General features: G+C 47.4%; 1 pseudogene; it reads left to right on the top strand.

Moving 5' to 3' along the window:
• The first annotated feature begins 11,793 nt into the window (after window positions 1–11,793).
• On the top strand, window positions 11,794–17,251 carry LOC139256195 (zinc finger protein 432-like; annotated as a pseudogene).
• The last annotated feature ends 9,195 nt before the right edge of the window (window positions 17,252–26,446 follow it).

Raw genomic sequence — 26,446 nt, 5'->3', positions numbered from 1 at the left:
TCTCCATGATAAGAGGAGACTAATTGATGTCCTGTTACATTTTGGACCTTTTCTCCTTTCTAACTCTAGATTATTTCAGTTCTCATACCTTTGGTTACTCTCAGGGACAAGGCCCAGTTCCCCATACCATCCAGAGTGCCTCTCTTTGCCTTGGTGTCCAGGGTAGGGATAGCTAACACGCCCAGGATCACTAAACACAAAATCCAGTCTGTTAATCCCTTTCAGCTACAGGACTTAGCATGTGCCCACAGCATCTCTCTCACCCTCGATGTTTAAATCGAGCATCATGTCTACAAAGCTGGTTTCAATTTAAAACTTGAATACACTCAGTAAATGTATTTTTAAAAAATGTACAAGTAAACCGATCATGTCAAATAAGTGGCAAAGGATTACAGTCCAGAAGATGAACAAATAAAATCATCATGGCCCAATAACCCAGCTCTATACTCACAGGAGGAAATCTGTTTTCTAAGTCCTCGAATGTCAGTCGGTGAGATGAGCGACTGAATCTCTTTCCACACTCAGCTGGTAAAAGGTCTCTCCCTGATGTGTTTTCACCCAACGCGCATCTGCATCTATTCCCACTGTCCCCACATTTACAGTGTTGAGTCAGCTGAGAACACGAGTCCAACAGGGTAATCTATTGGTTGAAGGTGCATTCACCACACAGAACATGTGTCCTGTTTCTCCCCGCTGTGATTGGTGTTTTTCCAAAGGCTGATGATAAGGTGATCCTGATGAATCCGGTGAATCTTTCAAATCTTGACGTGATGTTTGGTTTGAGTTTCCCACCTGTAGATCTTCCCCTTCTAATAGAGGTTACAAATCTTGTTACTTTAATACAGGATAGAAATTTCCACTGTGGTAGGCATCAGAGCCGAATCCAATCCTGCCCTCAAATAACATCCACACACTTCCCAGTCGAGGTCACTGGATCAGTATCAAGAGCAGGGGTTCTGGCTAATTTTTGCTCATATTTAGCCCAGTGTTACTGAGGAAAATTATACCCCATGAACTGCTGCCTTCGCTGAGATCAACCAACAACCCAGAATAAGGATAAAACTTGGGAACTTCTAAATCAATATTGCAGAGAGTTCTAAAATTTCTTTGGGGGGGTGGGTTGGGGGAGGGTTAGAAATAATATTTTGAAATGCATTTTACTCCACCTTTAAACAAAACCTTCGTCACACTACACAATTATGAAGGCTTTCCAAATCAAAATCAAATAGATCATCAAAAAGAGGGAGACATTTTAGAAAGGTGCAAGTCACTAAAATAGGCAGCTATAGCAACATAGCAACATAGAAAATAGCTGCTGGAGTCGGCCATTCGAGCCTGCACCACCATTCAATAAGATCATGGCTCATCAGTCTCTTCAGTACTCCATTCCTGCTTTCTCTCCATACCCCTTGATCCCTTTAGCCGTAAGGGCCATATCTAACTCCCTCTTGAGTATATCCAATGAACTAGCATCAACAACTCTCTGCGGTAGAGAATTCCACAACTCTGAGTGAAGATGTTTCTCCTCATCTCAGTCCTAAATGGCTTAGACTATGTCCCCTGGTTCTAGACTTCTCCAACATCGGGAACATTCTTCCTGCATCTAACCTGGCCAGTCCCATCAGAATTTTATATGTTTCTATGAGCTTCTCTCTCCTCCTTCTAAACTCCAGTGAATACAGGCCCAGTCGATCCAGTCTCTCCTCATATGCCATCCCGCGAATCAGTCTGGTGAACTTTCGCTGCTCTCCCTCAATAGCAAGAATGTCCTTCCTCAGATTAGGAGATGAAAACTGAACACAGTATTCCTGGTGAGGCCTCACTAAGGCCCTGTACAACTGCGGTAAGACATCCCTGCAACTATCCTCAAATCCCCTAGCTATGAAGGCCAACATACCATTTGCCTTCTTCACCGCCTGCTGGACCTGCATGCCAACTTTCAATGACTGATGTACAATGACACCCAAGTCTCATTGCACCTCCCCTTTTCCTAATCTGCCACCATTCAGATAATATTCTGAGCTTCGGGGATTTATCGGCCTTCAATCCCATCAATTTCCCTAACACAATTTTCCACCTAATAAGGATATCCTTCAGTTCCTCCTTCTCAGTAGACCTATTGTCCCCTGGTACAATTGGAAGGTTATTTGTGCCTTCGTTCGTGAAGACAGAACCGAAGTATTTGTTCAATTGATCTGCCATTTCTTTGTTCCCCATTATAAATTCACCTGAATCCGACTGCAATGGACCCACGTTTGGCTTCACTAATCTTTTACTCTTCACATATTTATAGAAGCTTTTGCAGTCAGTTGTTATGTTCCCTGCAAGCTTCCTCTCGTACTCTATTTTCCCCCTCTTAATTAAACCCTTAGTCTTCCTCTGTTGAATTCTAAATTTCTCCCATTCCTCAGGTTTGTTGCTTTTTCTAGCCAAATTATATGTCTATTCCTTGGCTTTAACATTATCCTTAATTTCCCTTGTTAGCCATGGTTGAGCCACCTTCCCCGTTTTATTTTTACTCCCGACAGGAATATACAATTGCTGAAGTTCAGCCATGTGATCTTTAAATCTTTTTCATTGCTTATCCACCGTCAACCCTTTAAGTATCCTTTGCCAATCTTTTCTAGCCAATTCATGCCTCATACCAGCGAAGTTACCTTTCCTTAAGTTCAGGACCCTAGTCTCTGAATTAACCGTGTCACTCTCCATCTTAATAAAGAATTCTACCATATTATGGTCACTCTTCCCCAAGGGGTCTCGCACAACAAGATTGCTAATTGGTCCATTCCCATTACACATCACTCAGTCTAGAATGGCCAGCTCCCTGGTTGGTTCCTCGATATATTGGTCCAGAAAACCATCCCTAATAGACTCCAGGAAATTCTCCTCCGCCGCATTGCTTGCAGTTTGGTTAGCCCAATCAATATGCAGATTAAAGTCGCCCATGAGAACTGCTGTACCTTTATTGCACACATCCCTTATTTCTTGTTTGATGCTGTCCCCAACCTCACTCCGACTGTTTGGTGGTCTGTACACAACTCCCACTAGCATTTTCTGCCCTTTGGAATTCCGCAGCTCCACCCATACTGATTCCACATCATCCAGGCTAATGTCCCTCCTTACTATTGCATTAATTTCCTCAATAACCAGCAATGCCACCCCGCCTCCTTTTCCTTTCTGTCTATCCTTCCTAAATGCTGAGTACCCTTGGTTGTTGAGTTCCCAGCCTTGGTCAACCTGGAGCCATGTCTCCGTGATGCCAATCTGATGTTCATCAGTTCAACACATATGCCTCATTTGATGATCCTTCTAACATATCATCCCTCTTCACTGCTCTAACAACACCTCAGCTTATCTGCCTTATTCCCGAGATTTCTTGCATTGTGGTATATACCATTAAGCAATGCCAAACTCCTTTATTGTCGATTTTCTAGCCTTTGTTTCCACTGCCTTCCAAACTCTGACGCATTTTCTGTTCCCATTTCCAAGCTTTGCTTCTCTCCCTTCTGAATCTAGGCTCAGGTTCCAATCCCCCTGCAAGCAAGGTTAAACTCTCCCCAACAGCATTAGCAAACCCCCCAGGGAGGATAATGGTACAGGCCTTGTTGAGGTGTGAACATAAGAACATAAGAATTAGGAACAGGAGTAGGCCATCTAGCCCCTCGAGCCTGGTCTGCCATTCAATAAGATCATGGCTGATCTGGCCGTGGACTCAGCTCCACTTACCCATCCTCTCCCTGTAACCCTTAATTCCCTTATTGGTTAAAAATCTACCTATCTGTGACTTGAATACATTCAATGAGCTAGCCTCAACTGCTTCCTTGGGCAGAGAATTCCACAGATTCACAACCCTCTGGGAGAAGAAATTCCTTCTCAACTCGGTTTTAAATTGGCTCCACCGTATTTTGAGGCTGTGCCCCCTAGTTCTAGTCTCCCCTACTAGTGGAAACAACCTCTCTGCCTCTATCTTGTCTATCCCTTTCATGATTTTAAATGTTTCTATAAGATCACCCCTCATCCTTCTGAACTCCAACGAGTAAAGACCCAGTCTACTCAATCTATCATCATAAGGTAAACCCCTCATCTCCGGAATCAGCCCAGTGAATCGTCTCTGTACTCCTTCCAAAACCAGTATATCCTTCCTTAAGTAAGGTGACCAAAACTGCATGCAGTACTCCAGGTGCGGCCTTACCAATACAGTTGCAGCAGGACCTCCCTGCTTTTGTAGTCCATCCCTCTCGCAATGAAAGCCAACATTCCATTCGCCTTCCTGATTACCTGCACTAACTTTTTTTTGGGGGGGATTCATGCACAAGGACCTTGGTGCCGTGCTGGACCACATGATCTACCCTGACAAATCCTACACGGTCCCGGGCCGGACAATCCACGACAACATCCATCTGGTTCGGGACCTCATCCATCATTCCCAGGAGGCTGGTCTGTCGGTCGCCTTCCTATCTCTCAACCAAGAGAAGGCATTCGACAGGGTGGATCACGACTATCTTCTCGGAACTCTGCGCGCTTTCGGGTTCGGGACGCATTTCGTCGCCCGGATCCGACTTTTGTATGCCGCCGCGGAGTGTCTGATTAAGGTTAACGGGTCCTTGACGGCGCCCCTTCACTTTCGGAGAGGGGTGCGCCAGGGATGCCCCATGTCCGGCCAGTTATATGCTGTCTGCGTGGAGCCTTTCCTGCGCCTCCTGCGGACGAGATTGACGGGACTGGCTCTGCAAGGGCCGGGCGTGGAGGTTGTCCTCTCGGCTTACGCCGATGACGTGCTCCTCGTGGTAGAGGATCCCGCTGACCTGCGGAGGATGCGTGAGTGCCAGGAGATTTACTCGGCCGCGTCCTCCGCCAGGATCAACTGGGAGAAATGTTCCGGACTCCTGGTGGGTCAGTGGTGGGTGGACTCCCTGCTGGAGGAGCTCAGGCCTTTTGCCTGGAGCACGACCCATCTCCTCTATCTGGGAGTCTACCTTAGCCCCGACGAGGAAGCCTGGCCGGCGAACTGGCAGGAGCTGGAGGCCAAGGTCACCGCTCGCCTAGGGCGCTGGACAGGACTGCTCTGAGTGCTGTCCTACAGGGGTCGAGCGCTAGTCATAAACCAGCTGGTGGCCGCAATGTTGTTGTACCGGCTGGTCACTTTGACCCCTCCCCCTGCGTTTGTCGCCAAGATACAGAAGAAGCTGGTGGACTTCTTCTGGAACAACAGGAAGCACTGGGTCTCAGCCGTGGTCTTGAGTCTCCCGCTTGAGGAGGGCGGTCAGTCATTGGTGTGCGTCAGCGCCCAGCTCGCGACTTTCCGTCTTCAGACCCTGCAGAGATACCTTTACGTCGAGCCCCCTCCTAGGTGCTGTGCTCTGGCGACGTATTTCTTCCGCCAGCAGCGCGACCTCAATTACGACACGCAGCTCCTGTTTGTGAACTTGGGGGGTGTCAGGACCGTCCTCCTGGAGCTGCCTGTCTTTTACAAGGAACTCATCAGGGTCTAGAACAAAGTCTCCACCAAGCGCAGCTCTCCGCCGGCTGGAGTGGCGGCCGTCCTGCAGGAGCCGCTGCTCGGGAATCCGTACCTCCACGACCAAGGTTTTATGTGGCGGTCGGAAGAGAGGGCTGTGGCTGGTGAGGTGACCAGGGTCAGGGACCTGCTCGATGGCGGAGGAGCAGGTTGGATGGCGCCAGGCACGCTGGTGCGGCGCCTAAATTCAGCAGACGTCCGCCACGTGGCCGAAGCCATCGAGTCGCTAAAAACAGCTTTGGGCCCTGACTCTGTTAGGTGCATCGAGGAGGCTCAAGCACGTGGGGAGATCCCGTCCGAACTGACCCTCGTCCGGATGGAATTCCTCATTGGCGCCAAACCCCAGAACCTCCCTCGGGGGCCGGCGCCTCACAACTTGAGCCGCCTCGGGGAAATCCCCTCCGTGCCTTTCAGTTCCGCATGGAGGGGTTTCCTGTACGGGCTGCTCCTGCACACTCTCAACTTTGCCATCCTCGCCGGCCATCCGGACACGCCATGGCGTACCATCTTGCTGTCCAGAGGAGGCGGGGGTCCCCGATGGAGGGCACTCTATGCGGGAGTCCTCCCACTATTCATCGGGGACTTGGCCTGGAGGGTGGTGCATGGAGCAGTGCCGTGCAACAAATTTTTAAGCCGGTTCACGGACTCCCAGGCCGCCTGCAATTTCTGCGGTCTGGAGGAGTCCGTGTTCCATGTTTTTATTGAGTGCACGAGGTTGCAGCCCCTATTCCATTATTTAAAGGGGCTGCTCCTGAAATTCTGGCTGCACTTCAGTCCCACTCTCCTGATCTTTGGGCACCCTCTGCGGAGGGGAGCGGGTAGGTCCGAGGGCCTCCTCGTAGGACTGCTCCTGGGCACGGCCAAGGGTGCCATCAGCCGGTCCAGGCAGCGGGCGGTCGAGGGGGTCGTTCAACCTGACTGCCTGCCTCTCTTCCGCTCTTACATCTGGTCCAGGGTGTCCTTGGAGATGGAGCACGCGGTGTCCACCGGTACGCTCGCGGCCTTCCGCGTGAGGTGGACACCGGAGGGACTGGAGTGCATCATCATGCCCGGCAACCAAATTTTAATTTGATTTTACGTTTTAAAGTTTAATTTGTTTTAATTGCCGGTGCTTTTAGTGTCCCCCTCCCCTTTTATAGGGGACACTGGAGTAAAAAATGTGATTTTAGTGCCCAAAAAAAAAACAAACAAAAAGAAAAACACAAAAAAAACCCACAAAAATGAAAAAAAAGGGGCTTTGTAAATGTCTGGTGTGTCATCCAGGTCGGGTGGCACCGATTAATGCTTTATGTTTTGCAGATAAACTCCAAAAAGAGTTTCATGCAAAAGGACCCCCAGGTCCCTCTGCACCTCAGCATGTTGTAATTTCTCCCCATTCAAATAATATTCCCTTTTACTGTTTTTTTTCCCCCAAGGTGGATGACTTTACACTTTCCGACATTGTATTCCATCTGCCAAACCTTAGCCCATTCGCTTAACCTATCCAAATCTCTTTGCAGCCTCTCTGTGTCCTCTACACAACCCGCTTTCCCACTAATATTAGTGTCATCTGCAAATTTTGTTACACTACACTCTGTCCCCTCTTCCAGGTCATCTACATATATTGTAAACAGTTGTGGTCCCAGCACTGATCCCTGTGGCACACCACTAACCACCGATTTCCAACACGAAAAGGACCCATTTATCCCGACTTCCTGCTTTCTGTTCGCCAGCCAATTCTCTCCATGCTAATGCATTTCCTCTGACTCCGCGTACCTTTATCTTCTGCAGTAACCTTTTGTGTGGCACCTTATCGAATGCCTTTTAGAAATCTAAATACACCACATCCATCGGTACACCTCTATCCACCATGCTCATTATAGCCTCAAAGAATTCCAGTAAATTAGTTAAACATGATTTCCCCTTCATGAATCCATGAACTTATCCAGCTTGTACAGTCCTACCCCCTCAGGAATCTGGCTGTTCACACTCGCCCCTCAGAATGTCCTGCAGCCTCTCAATGACATCCTTGACCCTGGCACCAGGAAGACAACCTACCTTCCTGGAGTTATGTCAGCGGCTGCAGAAAGGCCTGTCTGGTCCCGTAACTGTTGAAACTCCTTTCAATATTGCCTTCCTGACCTTGCACCATCTCCCCCCGCCCAATCCTCCTCCGCCCTCCTCCGTACAATTGACCCACCCATGATGCCTTGGACTTGGCTCTGGCTATTCTCCCTGAGGAACCACCAGTATAGACAATGAGATGCACTCGAGGTCTCCTGCCCTACCTGCCTGGCCCTCCATGTCTTTCTGGCAGTCACCCATTCCCTCTCTGCCTGCACACTCTTATGCTGTGAGTTGACGATCGTCTGAAAGGTGCTCCGAAACCCGGAGCTCGAGCTCCTCCAGATGACGACACTTGTTGCACACATGGTTGACCAGGACATGAGAAGCGTGGTTGTTCCACAATAGGGTTTCATCTGTTTAAACAGAAACAACTACACTGTGTTATTTCCTGAAATAATACCTGCTGTCTGTCCTGAATGGATCCCTGTCACTACCAAATGCTGCAATGTTTGCTCCACCCCACAAGGTTCTATCTGTTTAAAGCCACAACAGAAAGGTCCAGTAACCTCCTGCAGTTTGAGAGAAACCAGCTTTAACAGTGGGGCAGAGTTTCAGCCAATAAGGCAGATCCGTGCAAGACTCGCCCTTCGCACACTCTGATTGGTTGGATGACCAACCGCCTGCCGGTCCTCCAGCCCTGCCCCCGCTCTTCCTATTGGCTGGGAGCTGCCATCATTCAGCTGGGCAGTGTGAGTTGAGCATGCGAGGTGGGTGAGGCAGGGGATGAGAGATGAGCAGTGCGAGGGAGCGGGTTAATAAAGGACGCATTTATTTGTGCTGAAAAAATGGCCACCATGCTCCACTGTTTGTCGATGATTGGTCTCCTTGGAGTATAAGACACACCCTGAAGTTTCACTGAAATGTGCAACTGGAACAGCCCATCCCAAGGTTGCACTGACTTTGCAAATTGTAACTTGATCCACTTTGACTTCTTGAAGCAAAACAGCACAGAGCGCCCCAGAAGTCAGCAAAGGCCAGCCAAAGTGCCTTATCCTAGCCCCAGTGCATTCCTCCCCGAGCCGAACTGCCATACCTCAGTCCCAGTGCATGCCTCCACCAGCCGAAGTGCTTTACCCCAGTCCATCCCTCCCCCAGCCGAAGTGCCTTACCCCAATCCCAGTGCATGCCTCCCCCAGCCAAAGTGCCTTACCTCAGTCCAAGAGCATGCCTCCCTCAGCCAAAGTGCCTTACCCCAGTCCCAGTACATGCCTCCCCCAGCCAAAGTGCCTTACCTCAGTCCAAGAGCATGCCTCCCCCAGCCAAAGTGCCTTACCCCAGTCCAAGAGCATGCCTCCCCAGTCCTGCTTGGCAACACCTGCATGGAATGATTCAGTCGGGGAGGCGGGGCTGGGGGGACTTGACATAAAGAACATAAGAAATAGGAGCAGGAGTAGGCCATACGGCCCCTCGAGCCTGCTCCGTCATTTAATACGATCATGGTTGATTCGATCAGTGACTCAGGTCCATTTCCCTGCCCCCTCCCCATAACCCCTTATCGGTTAAGAAACTGTCTATGTCTGTCTTAAATTTATTCACTGACCCAGCTTCCACAGCTCTCTGGGGTGGGGCTTGTCGCCTGTCAGTCAGAAAAGTGCAGAACAAATAGTTCCCTGGGTTAATAAATCCCGGGGGGACACGGGCTTGACAGAGCCTGAGTGCGGGCCCAGGCCCGAGAGACAACACTCCGCACCATCCGCTTCACACACACCCGGGCTCGGCCCCAGGCCCCGAATCACAGCACACAGGCCCTGTGTTTGCCCCCCAGTTCCAGGCCCGCTCAGTGAGCGCCCGGGGGAGCGGCCTCAGCGGCCACCATCTTGGTCAGGGTGGAGGGGGGAGTGTACTCAGCGGCAGCCATCTTGGTCAGGACGAGGGGGGAGTGTACTCAGCGGCCGCCATCTTGGTCAGGGCGGGGGAGCGGGCTCAGCCATTCAGATGAACCAGTCCGTGCCGGTGTTTATGCTGTGCTCATGAATTAGAGAGCCTCAGTATGGGGAGTGGGCAGGTGAAAGCAGCTCTAGTTAGGGCGAAGGGTGCGTAATGAATGAAGAGATGATGCTGGAATCACATGGCGACTGGTGGGGCCTGGTGACAGATTATTGTCAGAAGACCCTTTTCAGGCAGGTTGATGATGAGATGTAACCAACACAACAACTTTATCTGTCTGTTCTTGTCCCAAAATCCCCAAATCTAATGTCACTAATTTATTTTTCTGTGAGAAATGTAGAGGTGTGAAAGAAGGGAGGAAATGAGGCTTGCGCAGGAAAGAAGATTCCTTGAATGAACACATTGTGAGGCTGTTTTGTGACTCGCCTGTGAGAGGTTAAAAACATGAAATGGAAAAGGGCACGTCCAGTGACATTTTTATTTTCAAAAGTGCTTTCTAAGTTAATCACTATATCCTAAGCCAAATATGCTATTGACTATCCCAATCACTAATCCCAATCCTAACAAATAACCACAAACCACACCCACTAACCCCTAAACCTACATCTAAATGCAGCCCCTAACCAAGGCCAAGAACTTAAGAAATAGGAGCAGAAATAGGCCCCTTGAGTCCGCTCCGCCATTCAACAAGATCATGGCTGATCTGATCTTGGCCTCAATTCCACTTCCCTGCTCTCTCCCCACAACCCTTGACTTCCCTACCTTTCAAAAATCAGTCTATCTCTAACTTAAATATATTCAATGACCCAGCCTCCACTGCTCTCTGGAATAGAGAATTTCAAAGATTCATGGCCCTCAGAAGAAATTCCTCCTAATTTCCAATTTAAATGGGTGACCCCTTATTCTCAGACTATGCCACTTTGTTCTAGATTCCCCCACAAGAGCATACAGAGATGAGTGGAAGAGCTAAAAACCTGATAAAGGAAGTATTTAAACAATTATTTTGATGTAAGTAATACTGCAAGGTATGTTAGTAACAAGTAATTATAATCAACTAACCCATCAAAATTAGCAAAGGAAATTACAAAGATCAGAACATTTCAAAGGCGATCACATGCAATATGTGTGGAGTTCTACTAACTGCATTCAAAAATCGTTAAACAATACAGAAAATAACAGATTTCCAGTCTTAAGCAAAATAGTTCTTTCAAGGGCTGGTTGAAAGGAACGTCAAATGAGTGTAAAATGAGATACACCAGTTCAGTCCATGACACCCACAAGCCGTATACTCAAACGAAACAAGCTTGGGATTTGATGTGGTAAAAGATGAACTGCGTCAGAAGTGAAATAATCTAGAGTAAGAAAAGACCCAAAATGGAAGGGAAGGAAACATTAATTAGTCTCCTCTTATTATGGAGAAATCAAATATTCGACACACGGTGTTTGAAACAAGCTGATGTATTCACTATTTATACAGAACCTTAATCTCCAGCTCAGGTATAGGGATTATGTAGAGCAGCAGAAACAAGGTCTAATTGCTAGAATGAACATGGTTCAGTGCCCATTGCAATCAGAATCTTCATCATAGGCAGTCCCTCAAAGCGAGGATGACTTGTTTCCACGCCAAAAAGGAATAAGTTCACAGGTGTTTCAATGAAGGACCTAATATTCCAGATCCCGAATTACATCCTGAAGGGTGGAAGATGCCTGTGTGTGGATTTTTTTTAACATGTGGTGGCCGTTGCACACCAGCCAGCACATGGGCTTGACAGAGCTAGGTCTTGGTCCAGTGGCAAGGATTAACCAAGACGACTGGAGACCAGCTCTGCTGCACGGACCGAGCGCGCACACATATAGCAGTGTGGGCTGGCCCGTGCTGCCCCTGGACCCTCGACCCTTTTAGGTCCCAAACTCACGCCTCTCCTGGGCCCCGGTCACTTCCTTCGACAAACTCTTGCTCCTTTGCCCCTCCTGCTGTGCCTGCCCGCACTGCAATGAGCGACGTGATTTCGCAGCCGTCGCCCTCGTATGCCGCCGCACACTGCTCCCTCTGATGGCCCAGGCCTACTGATGGTCTTGCAGGCCGGGACTGCGTCGCCGCACGCTGCTCCCTCTAATGCAGTCTTTCAATCCCAGTAAATCCTCTTCAATTCACCATTGGCCTTTCAATGGCAGTGCATTTACCCAGCATTCCCGGCGGGGAGAATGTGCCGAACCCAGACAACAGCGGCCCAGTGCGCAGGCGCGGGACCTGGCTGTGTTTGGACCATGCGCGGCGCGTGTAATGGCGGAGCGGACACGATGAACATGTGCTGCGCGAAAGAGCCCGTTTTCAGCGGGGCGGAGGGGAGTAATGGACCTGCGGGTAACCGCGGAGGCATCATAAACAACTAGTGCCCGCCGGAAGTACGGAATAATAATCGGAATACCGGCGGCTGCAACCTTGGGGCTTTCTCTCGGTCACAGGCCCAGGGTAACTGCGGCCATCTTTATACAGGAAGTCAAGGTCAGCGCTCCGCCATCTTGATTCAATGAGCAGCAAAGCGCATGCGCGGCCATCTTGGTGCAGGAGCAAGGTGAGCTACGTCAGTGTCTGTTTCCAACCGGGCCGCCTGGGTAAAGCGACAACTTAATTATTTTATTGTCACTCTTAACATCTCGGATTTCTCAGCATCTCTCCTAAAGGCGCTGCTCAGTGCTAAGCTTACGGTTTACGTCCCAGACAATTGTAACAGGAAAACCCCAGAGCTGTTCACTCCCAGGGTTAGAATCCCCATGTACAGTCCCAGGTTTGCAATCCACGTTAACAGTCCCAGGGTTATTATCTCCTTATAACATAAGAAATATGAGCAGGAGTAGGACATTTGGCCCCTGGAGCCTGCTCCGCCATTCAATAAGATCATGGCTGATCTGATCAGGGACTCATCTCCACTTCCCTGCCCACTCCCCAAAACACCTTAGATAGAAAATGTCTATCTCTGTCTTCAATTTATTCAATGTCCCAGCCTCCACCGCTCTCTGAGGCAGAGAATTCCATACATTTACAACCCTCTGAGCGAAGAAATTTCTCCTCCTCTCAGTTTTAAATGGGCGACCCCTTATTCTGAGACTATGAACCCTGGTTTTAGTTTACCCTACGAGTGGAAATATCCTCTCTGCATCCACTTTGTCGATCATATATTTCAATAAAATTACATCTCATTCTTCTGAATTCCAACGTGTATCGGCTCAACCTATCCTCATAAAACAACCCCCTCATCTCCGGAATCAAACTCAGAACTGCCTCCAATGCAAGTATATCCTTCCTTAAATATGGAGACCAAAACAGTATGCAGTGCTCCAGGTGTGGTGTCACCAATATCCTGTACAGTTGTAGCAGGACTTCTCTGCTTTTATATTCTATCACCCTTGCAATAAAGGCCAACATTCCATTTGCCTTCCTGATTATTTGTTGTACCTGCATATTAACTTTGTGTTTCATGCAAACACCCTCAGGTCTCACTGTCCTGTAGCACTTTGCAATTTTTCTCCATTTAAATTAAAATTTGCTTTTCTATTATTTCTGCCAAAGTGGATAACCTCACATTTTCCCACATTATACTACATCTGACAAATTTTTGCCCACTCATTTAGCCTGTCTATATCCCTTTGCAGATTTTTTGTGTCCTCAATTTGCTTTCCCACCCATCTTTTTATCATCAGCAGACTTGGCTACATTAAACTTGGTCCTTTCATTCAAGTCATTAATATAGATTGTAAATAGTTGAGGACCCAGGACCGATATCTATGGCACCTCATTAGTCACCATTTGCCAACCGGAAAAAAACACATTTATCGCGACTCTCTGTTTTCTGTTAGTTAACCAATCCTTTATCTATGTTAATATACTGCCCTAAACCCCATGAGCTTTTATCTTGTGCAGTAACCTCTTATGTGGCACCTTATCAAATGCATTCTGGAAATCCAAATACACCACATCCACCAGTTCCCCTTATCACCCTGCTCATTACATCCTCAAAGAACTCCAGCAAATTTGTCAAACATGATTTCCCTTTCATAAAGCCATGCTGACTCTGCTTGATTGAATCATGCTTTGCTAAATGTCCCGCTACTGCTACCTTAATATTGGACTCCAGCATTTTCCCAACGACAGATGTTAGACTAACTGGTCTATAGTTTCCTGCTTTTTGTTTGCCTCCTTTTTTTAAATAGAGACGTTACATTTGCGGTTTTCCAATCTGCTGGGACCGCCCCAGAATCCAATGAATTTTGGTAGATTACAACCAATGCATCCACTATCTCTGCAGCTACTTCTCTTAAGACCCTCAGGTCCAAGGGGCTTGCCTGCCTTCCGTCCCATTATTTTACCGAGTACTACTTCATTAGTGATAGTGATTGTATTAAGTTCCTCCCTCCCTATAGCTGTTTGATTATCCACTTTGGTATTACTCTCAGTGACCGAGTGTTTTTCTGCAATTAAACTAATCTCGGACTGTTTCTGTCCAATATTAACTCCTGCACGGTCCCAGAAAACATTTAAGGCAGAGATAGACAGATTTTTGAGTGATAATGGAGTAAAGGGGTATGGGGAGTGGGCAGGGAAGTGGAGCTGAGCCCATGATGAGATCAGCCATGATCTTATTGAATGGGGGAGCAGGACCGAGGGGTCAAATAACCTACTCCTGCTCCTATTTATTATCTTATGTTAACTGCCCCTAGCCAGAGTCAGCATCCTCTGGGATTGAGCGACAGGGAGGGAAGTCAGTGAGTGTAGAACTGAACTCAGCCAGAATCCGTACCTTCAGGGGAGGGAAACCAATGAGTGTAGAACTGAACCCAGCCAGAGTCAGCATCTTCAGGGGAGGGTAACCAGTGAGTGTAGAATTGAACCCAGCCAGAATCCATACCTTCAGGGGAGGGGAACCAGTGAGTGTAGAACTGAACCCAGCCAGAGTTGGTGATGATAATTGGGAGCGGAGGACAAGCTGCCTTCAGACGTGCGATGTGTTTGAATTTTAGGACAGTGACGGGGAAGTGTGTATGGGGCGGGGATTTACAACTTTGGAGGAACAAGAGAGGAAAGAATGTTCCATACAATCTAAAATTGTCGGTTGTGAATTAATGTCCTTTACTTGCAGTAATGATTTTTGTAAACTCTTTTTGCAGAGTATTCGAAGGGCAGGATTTGCAGACGAGAAAATCAAATCAAACATTCGTCAAGATCTGACTGAATCACTCGATTCATCAGGGCCTGAATATCATCGGCCTTTGAATGTGGAAGGAGAAATGTTTGTCTGTTCTGTCTGTGGGAACAGATTTCAAACATCAGTGTGACTGGAAAAGCACCGAGACACACACACCCGAGTGAGAGTGTTCCAGTGCACTGATTGTGGAAAGAGCTTTAACCAGATTCACAGCCTTAAAAAATATTGCACGATTGACAGCGGGAAGAAACCGTACACGTGTTGTGTGTGTGAACGAGGCTTCAACTGATCATCCCACCTGGAGAGACACAAGGACACCCGCACCATGGAGAAACCGTGGGAATGTGGGGACTATGGGAAGAGATTCAATTACCCGTCTGAGCTGGAAGTTCATTGGCGCACTCACACTGGGGAGAGAACATTCACCTGCTCTAAATGTGGGAAGGGATTCACTCGTTCATCCCACCTGCTGAAACACCAGCGAGTTCACACTGGGGCGAGGCCATTCACCTGCTCCGACTGTGGGAAGGGATTCACTCAGTCATCCAGCCTGCTGACACACCAGCGAGTTCACACTGGGGAGAGGCCATTCACCTGCTCTGAGTGTGGGAAGGGATTCACTCGGTCATCCCACCTGCTGAGGCACCAGCAAGTTCACACTGGGGAGAGGCCATTCACCTGCTCCGAGTGTGGGAAGGGATTCACTCTGTCATCTAGCCTGCTGACACACCAGTGAGTTCACTCTGGGGAGAGGCCATTCACCTGCTCTGAGTGTGGGAAGGGATTCACTCAGTCATCCACCCTGCTGATACATCAGCGAGTTCATACTGGGGAGAGGCCATTCACCTGCTCCGAGTGTGGGAAGGGATTCACTCAGTCATCCACCCTGCTGATATACCAGCGAGTTCACACTGGGGAGAGGCCGTTCACCTGCTCCGAGTGTGGGAAGGAATTCACTACCTCATCCCATCTTGCAACTCACCAGCGAGGTCACACTGGGGAGGGGCTGTTCACCTGCTCCGACTGTGGGAAAGGGTTCACTGTGTCATCCCACCTGCTGACACACCAGCGAGTTCACACCCGGGAGAGGCCGTTCACCTGCTTTGACTGTGGGAAGGGATTCACTACCTCATCCAGCCTGCTGACACACCAGCGAGTTCACACTGGGGAGAGGCCGTTCACCTGCTCTGACTGTGGGAAGGGATTCACTCAGTCATCCAACCTGCTGAAACACCAGCGAGTTCACACTGGTGAGAGGCCATTCACCTGCTCTGAGTGTGGGAAGGGATTCACTCTGTCATCTAGCCTGCTGACACACCAGTGAGTTCACACTGGGGAGAGGCCATTCACTTGCTCCGATTGTGGGAAGGGATTCACTACCTCATCCCACCTGCTGACACACCAGCGAGTTCACACTGGGGAGAAGCTGTTCATCTGCTCTGAGTGTGGGAAGGGATTCACTCAGTCATCCAACCTGCTGAAACACCAGTGAGTTCACAGTGGGGAGAGGCCATTCATCTGCTCTGAGTGTGGGAAGGGATTCACTTCTTCATCCCACCTGCTGAGGCACCAGCGAGTTCACAAGTGACTGCAGGGTTTGGGTTCTGCTGTTGTCCCAGACTGAATCGAGTCCATTCTGACTGTTGGGCTTTCTTTCTGCTGATATTGATTCCCCCTATAACTGGGCTGGAGTTTAATATTCTGGATATTTGACAAATTAATCAACGGGAAAATGGTCAGATAAAAAATAACACTGATTGTGATTGCATCTCTAATTCACTCTTTAAAAAACATAAGAAAAAGGAACAGGAGTAGGCCATTGGCCACTCGAACCTGCTAAACCATTTAATAAGATCACTTTGCTGCCCACTCCCCATAACCCTTCACTCCATTATCGTTCAAAAATCTGTCTATCCCCACCTTAAATATATTCAGTGACCCAGCCTCCACAGCTCTCTGGGCGGAGAATTCCACCGATTTACGACCCTCTGAGAGTAGAAATTTCTCCTCACCTCAGTTCTAAATCCCATATTCTTGAACTATGCTCCTTAGTTCTAGATTCCTTACAAGTGGAAACATCCTCTCTGGCATCCACCTTGTCGAGTCCCCTCAGTATCATATGTTTCAATAAGATCACCTCTCATTCTTCTAAACTCCAATGAGTATAGGACCAACCTGCTCAACCTATCCCCATAAGTCAACCCTTTTATCTCAGGAATCAAACTAGTGAAGCTTCTCTGAACTGTCTCCAATGCAAGTATATCCCTCCGAAATAAGGAGATCAAAACTGTATGCAGTAGTCCAGGTGTGGTCTGACCAATACCCTGTACAGTTGCAGCAGGACTTCCCTGCTTTTATACTCCATCCCCCTTGCAATAAAGTCCAACATTTCTATTAGCTTCATAATTGCTTGCTTTATCTGCATGATAACTTTTTGTGTTTTACATACAAGGACAACCAGGTCCCTCTGTACTGCAGCATTTTGTAATAGCTCTCCATTTAAATAATAAATTGTATTTTTATTTTTCCTGCCAAAGTGGATAACCTCACACTTTCCCACATTATACTCAATCTGCCAAATATTAACCCACTCACTTAGCCTGTCTACATCTATTTGCAGATGTTTTTGTCCTCCTCTAATTTGCTTTCCATCCATCTTTGTATTATCAGAAAACTTGGCTACATTACACTCAGATCCTTCATCCAAGTCATTAATATAGATTGTAAATAGTTAAGGCCGATCCCTGCGATACCCCACTAGTCAGCGTTTGCCAACCGGAAAATGACCCATTTATCTGTCTTCTGTTAGTTAGCCCACCCTCTATCCATGCTAATATATTAAACCCAAACCCATGAACTTTAATCTTGAGCAGTAACCTTTTATATGGCACCTTATTGAACGCCTTCTGGAAATCCAAATACACCACCTCCACTGGTTCCCCCTTAGCCACCCTGCTCATTACATCCTCAAAGAACTCCAGCAAATTTGTCAAACATGATTTCCCTTTCCTAAAACCATGCTGACTCTACTTGTCTGTATTATGCTTTTCCAAATGTCCTGCTACTGTTTCCTTAACAATGGACTCCAGCTTTGTCCCAAAAGCAGATGTTAGGCTAACTAGTCTATAGTTTCCTGTTTTCTGTCTCCCTCCTTTTTTAAATAGCGGTGTTAAATTTGTGGTTTTCCAAACCGCTGGGACCTCTCCACAATCCAGGGAGTTTTGGGAGATTTCAACCAATGCATCCACTATCTCTGCAGCCACTTCTTTTATGACCGTAGGATGCAGGCCATCAGTTCCAGGGGACTTCTCCACCTTTGGTCCAGGGGATTTGTCCACCATTAGTCCCATTATTTTACCGCTTACTTTTTCTTTAGTGTCAGTGATAGTTTAAAGTTCCCCCTTCCCTATAGCCCCATGGTTATCTATTATTGGGATGTCTTTAGTATCTTCTACCTTTAAGACTGATACAAAATATCAGAAGGGTTTTCAAATACTGACAGCTGCAACAAATGGAGCTAAAGTTTGTTAAACAATTGGCAATAAAATGAATTAAAGCTGCAGGTTGATTTTGGATTTCTCGGGGATGGAGCAAGACATGATGTGCCCTGAAATACCGCCGGTGTCCAGTAGATGACGCTGTCCCTCAAATTAATTCAGACTGATTGGAGCGTGACTGCTCCTGGAGCAGGAGGAATGAAGGTGACCTCTGGCGTTTGTGATCTGACAAAGAATTGGAAAGATTGGCTACGAAAAATTTAAATTAAAAAAAAAATAAATCAAAAAAATGAAGGCAGATCCGGGTCAACACTGAACATACTGCACCCCCACAGAGACATCACACACTGCCCCCTCCCTGGGGCAGCTCAGGGTCAGACACTGAACATACTGCACCCCACAGGGACATCACACACTGCCCCCTCCCTGGGGCAGCTCAGGGTCAGACACTGAACATACTGCACCCCACAGGGACATCACACACTGCCCCCTCCCTGGGGCAGCTCAGGGTCAGACACCGAACATACTGTACCCCACAGGGATATCACAGACTGCCCCTCCCTGGGGAAGCTCAGGTTCAGACACTGCACCCCACAGGGACATCACACACTGCCCCCTCCCTGGGGCAGCTCAGGGTCAGAAACTGAACATACTGCACCCCACAGGGACATCACACACTGCCTCCTCCCTGTGGGAGCTCAGGGTCAGACACTGAACATACTGCACCCCACAGAGACATCACACAATGTCCCCTCCCTGGGGCAGCTCAGGGTCAGACACGAAACATACTGCACACTATTGGGAATGCACCAACTGCCCTGTCTCTGGGGGAGTCACTGCTGGAGCGTCCACAGACAGAAAGGAAACTCCTCCAAACATTCTGGTTATGAATCCCGAGTCAGATTGATGCCGAATCACCACATTCTGCGCTGCAGCCTGGGAAGCCACAGAGACCACGTGGGATCTCACAGACCCTGGAGAAGTCCCCCCAGCTTTGGCCCACAGACCTGGAACACTGGGCATCCACAGAGGGGGAGCGATCATTCTGCTCCCCCAGATCCCACATGTTAGCTCCACTCTGACTGTGAGCTGTAGGGAGTTCTCCTTCCCCGAAGATGCTGATTCTGGCTGGGTGCAGAAATACAAAGGACACACTCAGGAAATGTGCCCCACTAACTGAGCACTGTACAGAACTGGAGCAGGCAACACCTCCCTCAATTGTCCTGCTCCCAGACTGACCCAGAGCTTCCTCACCCTCCGCTGACCCAGACTGACCCCCCCTCACCCTCCCCGTACCAGACTGACCCAGACTCCCCCTCACCCTCCCCTGTCCCAGACTGACCCAGAGCCCCCCTCACCCTCCCCTGTCCCAGACTGACCCAGACCCCCTCACCCTCCCATGTCCCAAACTGACCCAGACCCCCCTCACCCTCCCCTGTCCCAGACTGACGCAGACCCCCCTCACCCTCCCCTGTCCCAGACTGACACAGACCCCCCTCACCCGCTCCTGTCCCAGACGCCCCCCTCACCTTTCCTGACCCAGACCCCCCCTCACCCTCCCCTGTGCCAGACCACCACCCCCCCCCCTCACCCTTCCCTTTCCAGACTTCTTGAAAATTTTTGATAGAGCAGCCCCTTGTGTGGCACTTTATCAGATCGAAGCCTAGAACATAAGAACATAAGAAATAGGAGCAGCAGTAGGCCATTTGGCTCCTCGCACCTGCGCTGCCATTCTATACGATCATGGATGATCTGTTCATGGACTCAGCTCCACTTCCCTGCCCGCTCCCCATATCCCTTTATTTCCTTATCGCTTAAAAATTTTGTCTATCTCCGCCTTAAATATATTCAATGAATCAGCTTCCACAGCATCTGGGGCAGAGAATTCCACAGATGTACGAACCTCAGAGAAGAAATTCCTCCTCATCTCAGTTTTAAATGGGCAGTCCTTATTCTGAGACTATGCCCCCTAGTTCTAGATTCCCCAATGAGTTGAAATATCCTCTCTGCATCAAGCTTGTTGAGACGCCTCTCTATCTTATATGTTTCGATAAGATTCCCTCTCATCCTGCTGAACTCCAATGAGTACAGGCCCAATCTACTCAACTTATCTTCATAAATCAAACCCCTCATCTCTGGAATAAACTGAGTGAACCTTCTCTTCTGAACTGCCTCCAATGCAACTATGTCCTGCTTTAAAAATGGAGACCAAAACTGTATGCAGTACTCCAGGTGTGGCCTACTAATACCCTGTACAGTTGTAGCAGGACTTCTCTGCTTTTATACTCTACCCCCCTTGCAATAAAGGCCAACGTTCCATTTGCTTTCCTGATTACTTGCTGTACCTGCACACTAACTTGTTGTGTTTCATGCTCAAAGCCCCCCAGGTCCCTTTGTACTGCAGCGTTTTGCAATTTGGCTTCATTTAAATAATAATTTGCTTTACTATTTTTTCTGCCACAGTGGATAACCTCACATTTTCCCACATTATACTCATCTGCCAAAAATTTGCCCACTCACTTATCCCTTTGCAGATTTCTTGTGTCCTCCTCACAAGTTGCTTCTGCACCCATCTTTGTATCATCAGCAAACTTGGCTACATTACACTCAGTCCCTTGATCCAAGTCATTAATATAGATTGTAAATACTTGAGGCCCCACCACCGATCTGTGCGGCACCCCACTAGTTAGTTTGCCTACCAGAAAATGATCTATTTATCCCGACTCTCTGTTTTCTGTTAGTTAGTCAATCCTCCAGCCATGCTAATATATTTTACCCCCAACCCCGTGACTTTTATCTTGTGCCGTAACCTCTTATGTGGCACCTTTTCGACTGCCTTCTGGGAATTCTGCTCCACAGTTCAATATGATCATGGCTGAACAGCCAAAAATCCATGTGGTGCTTCTGACAAAGAATTCCAATGCTGGGCCCAGCAAGAGCAAGTAAAGGGGACAAGATTTAATCTAACAACACGTGGGTTCTTTTCAGAGCCACCCACAATGTAGTACCCTTGTTTAAGAAGAGAGAAAGGGATAGGCTGAGTAATTACAGACCTGTCAGGCTAATCTGAGTGGTGGGAAAATTATTGAAAAAACCCTGAAAGACAGGATAAATCTGCATTTAGAAAGGCAAGGATTAATTGGGGACAGTCAGCCCGGATTTTTTAAGGGAACTTCGTGTTTGACTAACATGATTCAATTATTTGAGGAGGTAACCAAGAGGGTCGATGAGGGTAGTGCGTACGATGTAGTGTATAAGGACTTTAGTTAGGCTTTTGATAAAGTTCCAAATGGTAGACTCGTTATAAACATTAAAGCCCATGGGATACAGGGCAAAGTGGCAAGTTGGATCCAAAATTGGCTTGGAGGTAGGAAGCAAAGGGTAATGATTGATGGATGTTTTTGTGACTGGAAGGATGTTTCCAGTGTGATTCTGCAGGGCTCAGAACTGGGATCCTTGCTTTTTGTGGTTATATATTAACAATTTGGATTTGAGTATAGGGAGTATGATTAAGAAGTTTGCTGACGACACTAAAATTGGCTGTGGTTGATAATGAAGAGGAAAGTCATGGGCTGCAGGAGGATGTCAATCTACTGGTCAGATGGGCAGAGCAGTGGCAAATGGAATTTAATTCAGAGAAGTGTGAGGTGATGGACTTTGAGAGGGCTAATACGGAATGGGTATACACATTAAGCGGTAGTCCACTTAATAGTGTGGATGACAAAGGGATCTTGGAGTGCTTGTCTATAGATCCCTGAAAGTAGCAGGCCAGGTATAAGGTGATTAAGAAGGCACACGTAATGGTTGCCTTTATTGGCCGAGGCATAGAATATAATAGCAGGGAGGTTATGGTTAAGTTGTATAATACTTTAGTTAGGCCACAGCTGGAGTACTGCGTGCAGTTCTGGTCGCCGTATTATCGGAAGGACATGATTGCACTAGAGAGGGAGCAGAGGAGATTTTCTAGGATGCTGCCTGGAATGGAGAATCTTAGTTATGAGAACAGATTGGATAGGCTGGGTTTATTCTCATTGGAACAGAGGAGGTTGAGAGGAAACCTCATTGAGGTGTACAAAATATTGAGGGGCCTGGACATAGTGGATAGTAAGGGTCTATTTCCATTGGTGAAGGGGTCTATTATGAGGGGGGCATAGTTTTAGTGTGAGTTGGTGGAAGGTTTAGAAGAGATTTGAGGGGGGGGGGGGGTTCTTTACACAGAGGGTTGTGGGGATCTGGAACTCGCAGCCTGCTAGAGTGGTGGATGCAGAAACCCTCACCACTTTTAAGAGATGGTTGGATGGGCACTTAAAGTGCCATAACCTGCACGGTTACAGACCTAGAGCTGGTAACTGGGATTAGACTGGATGACCTTTTGTTGGACGGTGCAGATATAATGGTAAGTACTGCAGGGAATAGAATATGACCAGGGTGATCTCCTGGACTCATTTCGATCACCTGGATAGGTCGGAGAGGAATTTTCCCAGATTTTTTCTCCCTAAATTGGCCTGGGTTTTTATCAGTTTTTGCCTCTCCCAGGAGATCACATGGCTCTGGTTGGGGTCGAATGTAGAATGTTTCAGTATAAGGTGTGTCGCAGTTGTTTGAGGTGGACTGGTTGGGCTGGGTGCTCTTTGCCTTTCTGTCATTGTTCAAAGGTTTAAATGTAACCTTTAGGGCTGCTGACCAAGGGCCGTGCAGCTTTTTGTCGGCCGGTGCGGACATGATGGACGGAAATGGCCTCATTCTGTGCTGTAAATGTCTATGTTCCTATATTTTTATTATGTGAAAGGGCTGCGTACTGTCTGAAGAAACTGATCTATTGATCACAATCTTATCACCTGTGCTTCAGTGGGTAGCACACTCGCTTCTGAGTTAGAAGGTTGTGGGTTCAAGTCCAAATCCAGGGACTTGAGCACAAAGTCTAGGCTGTCACACCAGTGCAGTGATGCGGGTAAGCTGCATTGTTGGAGGTGCCATCTATAGGAAGAGACATTAAACCGAGGCCCCTTCAGCTCTTTCAGGTGGATGTAATAGATCCCATGGCCACTATTTTAAAGAAGAGCAGGTCAGTTATCCCCAGTGTCCTGGCAAATACTTATCCCTCGATCAACATAACACAACAGCTTATCTGGTCATTATCACATTGCTGTTTGTGGGAGCTTGCTGTGCGCAAAATGGCTGCTGCCTTTCCTACATTATTAAAATGTCTACATTTCAAAAAGTACTTAATTGGCTGCGAAGCACATTCAGAAGTCCGATGGTCGTGAAAGGCGCAATATAAATCCAAGTCTCTATTTCTCTGCTTAATATTAAATCCCTACGGTTGATAAGCTGGGAGTTTTCTGACCAGGTGATCCTCAGTCGATCTCAGTTATAAACCAGTCAATGTCTGTTGAACATGTAATAATGTAGATCCACAAACAGAGCAGCGAGTTTGCTGTTCAGATTATTGCATATATATATATATACTAAAAATTAATGAACCTTCCTCGTAAGATTTTTGCCTGAGAACAGAATAGAAACACAAAGAACAGAGTATAAATCAGGAGGGGTTGTAACTAACATAGAAACGCAGAAAATAGGTGCAGGAGTAGGCCATTCGGCCCTTCGAGCCTGCGCAATCATTCAATAAGATCATGGCTGATCATTCACTTCAGTACCCCTTTCCTGCTTTCTCTCCATACCTCTTCATCCCTTTAGCCATAAGGGCCATATCTAACTCCCTCTTGAATATATCCAATGAACTGGCATCAACAACTCTCTACGGGAGGGAATTCCGCAGGTTAACAACTCTCTGAGTGAAGAAGTTTCTCCTAAATGGCTTACCCCTTATCTTTAGACCATGTCCCCTGGTTCTGGACTTCCACAACATCGGGAACATTCTTCCTGCATCTAACCTATCCAATCCCGTCAGAATTCTATATGTTTCTATGAGATCCCCTCTCATCCCTCTAAAGTCCAGTGAATATAGGCCCAGTCGATCCAGTCTCTGCTCATATGTCAGTCCTGCCATCCCGGGAATCAGACTGGTGAACCCTCGCTGCACTCCCTCAATAGCAAGAAAGTCTTTCCTCAGATTAGGAGACCAAAACTGAACACAATATTCCAGGTGAGGCCTCACTAAGGCCCTGTACAACTGCAGTAAGACCCCCCTGCTCCTATATTTAAATCCCCTAGCTATGAAGGCCTACATACCATTTGCCTTCTTCACCGCCTGCTGAACCTGCATGACAACTTTCAATGACTGATGTACCATGACATCCAGGTCTCGCTGCACCACCCCTTTTCCTAATCTGCCGCCATTCAGATAATATTCTGCCCTCGTGTTTTTGCCACCAAAGTGGATAACCTCACATTTATCCATATTATACTGCATCTGCCACGCGTTTGCACACTCAACTAACCTGTCCAAGTCACCCTGCAGCCTTTTAGCGTCCTAGTCACAGCTCACACCGCTACCCAGCTTGGTGTCACCTGCAAACTTGGAGATATTACACTCAATTACCTCATCCAAATCATTAATGTATATTGTAAATAGCTGGGGTCCCAGCACTGAGCCCTGCGGCATCCCACTAGTCACTGCCTGCTATTCTGAAAAGGACCCGTTTATCCCGACTCTCTGCTTCCTGTCTGCCAAACAGTTTTCTATCCCATCAGTACATTACCCCCAATACCATGTGATTTAATTTTGCACACCAATCTCTTTGTGGGACCTTGTGAAAAGCCTTTTGAAAGTCCAACTACACCACATCCACTGGTTCTCCCTTGTCCACTCTACCAGTTATATCCTCAAAAAATTCCAAAAGATTTGTCAAGCAGGATTTCCCTTTCATAAATCATGCTGACTTGGACCGATCCCATCACTCCTTTCCAAATGTGCTGCTATTTTGTCTTTAATAATTGATTCCAACATTTTCCCCACTGCTGATGTCAGGCTAACCGGTCTATAATTATCCATTTTCTCTCTCCCTCCTTTCTTAAAAAGTGGTGTCACACTAGCTACCCTCCAGTCCATAGGAACCAACCCAGGGTCGATAGACTGTTGGAAAATGATCATCAATGCATCCACTATTTCTAGGGCCACTTCCTTAAGTATTCTGGGATGCAGACTATCAGGCCCCAGGGATTTATTGGCCTTCAATCCCATCAATTTCCCTAACCCAATTTCCCACCTAATAATGATTCCCTTCAGTTCCTCCTTTTCACGAGACCCTCGGTTCCCTAGTATTTCCAGAAGGTTATTTGTGTCTTCCTTCGTGAAGACAGAACCAAAGTATTTGTTGAACTGGTCCGCCATTTCTTTGTTCCCCATTATAAATTCACCTGAATCCGACTGCAAGGGACTACGTTTGTTTTCACTAATCTTTTTTCTCTTCACATAGCTATAGAAGCTTTTGCAGTCAGTTTTTATGTTCACAGCAAACTACCTCTCATAATCTATTTCCCCCCTCCAAATTAAGCCCTTTGTCTTCCTCTGCTGTATTACAAAATTCTCCCAATCCTCAGGTTTACTGTTTTTTCTGGCCAATTTATCTGTCTCTTGCTTGGATTTAACGCTATCCTTAATTTCCCTTGATAGCCACGGTGGAGCCACCTTCCCCGTTTTATTTTTAGTCCAGACAGGGATGTACAATTGTTGAAGTTCATCCATGTGATCTTTAAATGTTTGCCATTGCCTATCCACCGTCAACCCTTTAAGTATCACTCGCCAGTCTATTCTAGCCAATTCACGTCTCATATCATCGAAGTTACCTTTCTTTAAGTTCAGGTCCTTAGTCTCTGAATTAACTGTGTCACTCTTCATCTTATTAAAGAATTCTACCATATTATGATCAGTCTTGATGACATCATTCAAGAATTTGTGATTGTGGCGAGCAACAAATCTGATTGGTCTCTTTAAACATTCAATCATAGAAATATAGAAGAATGGATATTGATATGGCGGCCAATGAACCAATCACATTCATTTCCTTCACTCACCCCTCATTAGCATAGGGCTGTGGGAAGATATTGGTGCTGCCCATATAATGCGGGCTCGGAGCAGAGTTTCCTCAAATCTGCGCCGGACTGAACGACACAATGCCTGATGGAAAGTAAAGTTACCGCCAACAACGTAATCAAGAAAACCCCACCGAAGGGCAGTAAGAAGCGCCGAAAGTCGAGGAAGGAGAGTTACTCCATCGACATCTACAAAGTGATGAAGCAGGTTCACCCCGACACCGGCATCTCCGCCA

Source organism: Pristiophorus japonicus, unplaced genomic scaffold (genome assembly GCF_044704955.1).
Source record: "Pristiophorus japonicus isolate sPriJap1 unplaced genomic scaffold, sPriJap1.hap1 HAP1_SCAFFOLD_691, whole genome shotgun sequence".
Taxonomy (NCBI): Eukaryota; Metazoa; Chordata; class Chondrichthyes; family Pristiophoridae; genus Pristiophorus; species Pristiophorus japonicus.
The sequence above is the reverse complement of the archived record's forward strand: the minus strand, read 5'-3'. Positions and strand labels throughout refer to the sequence as shown.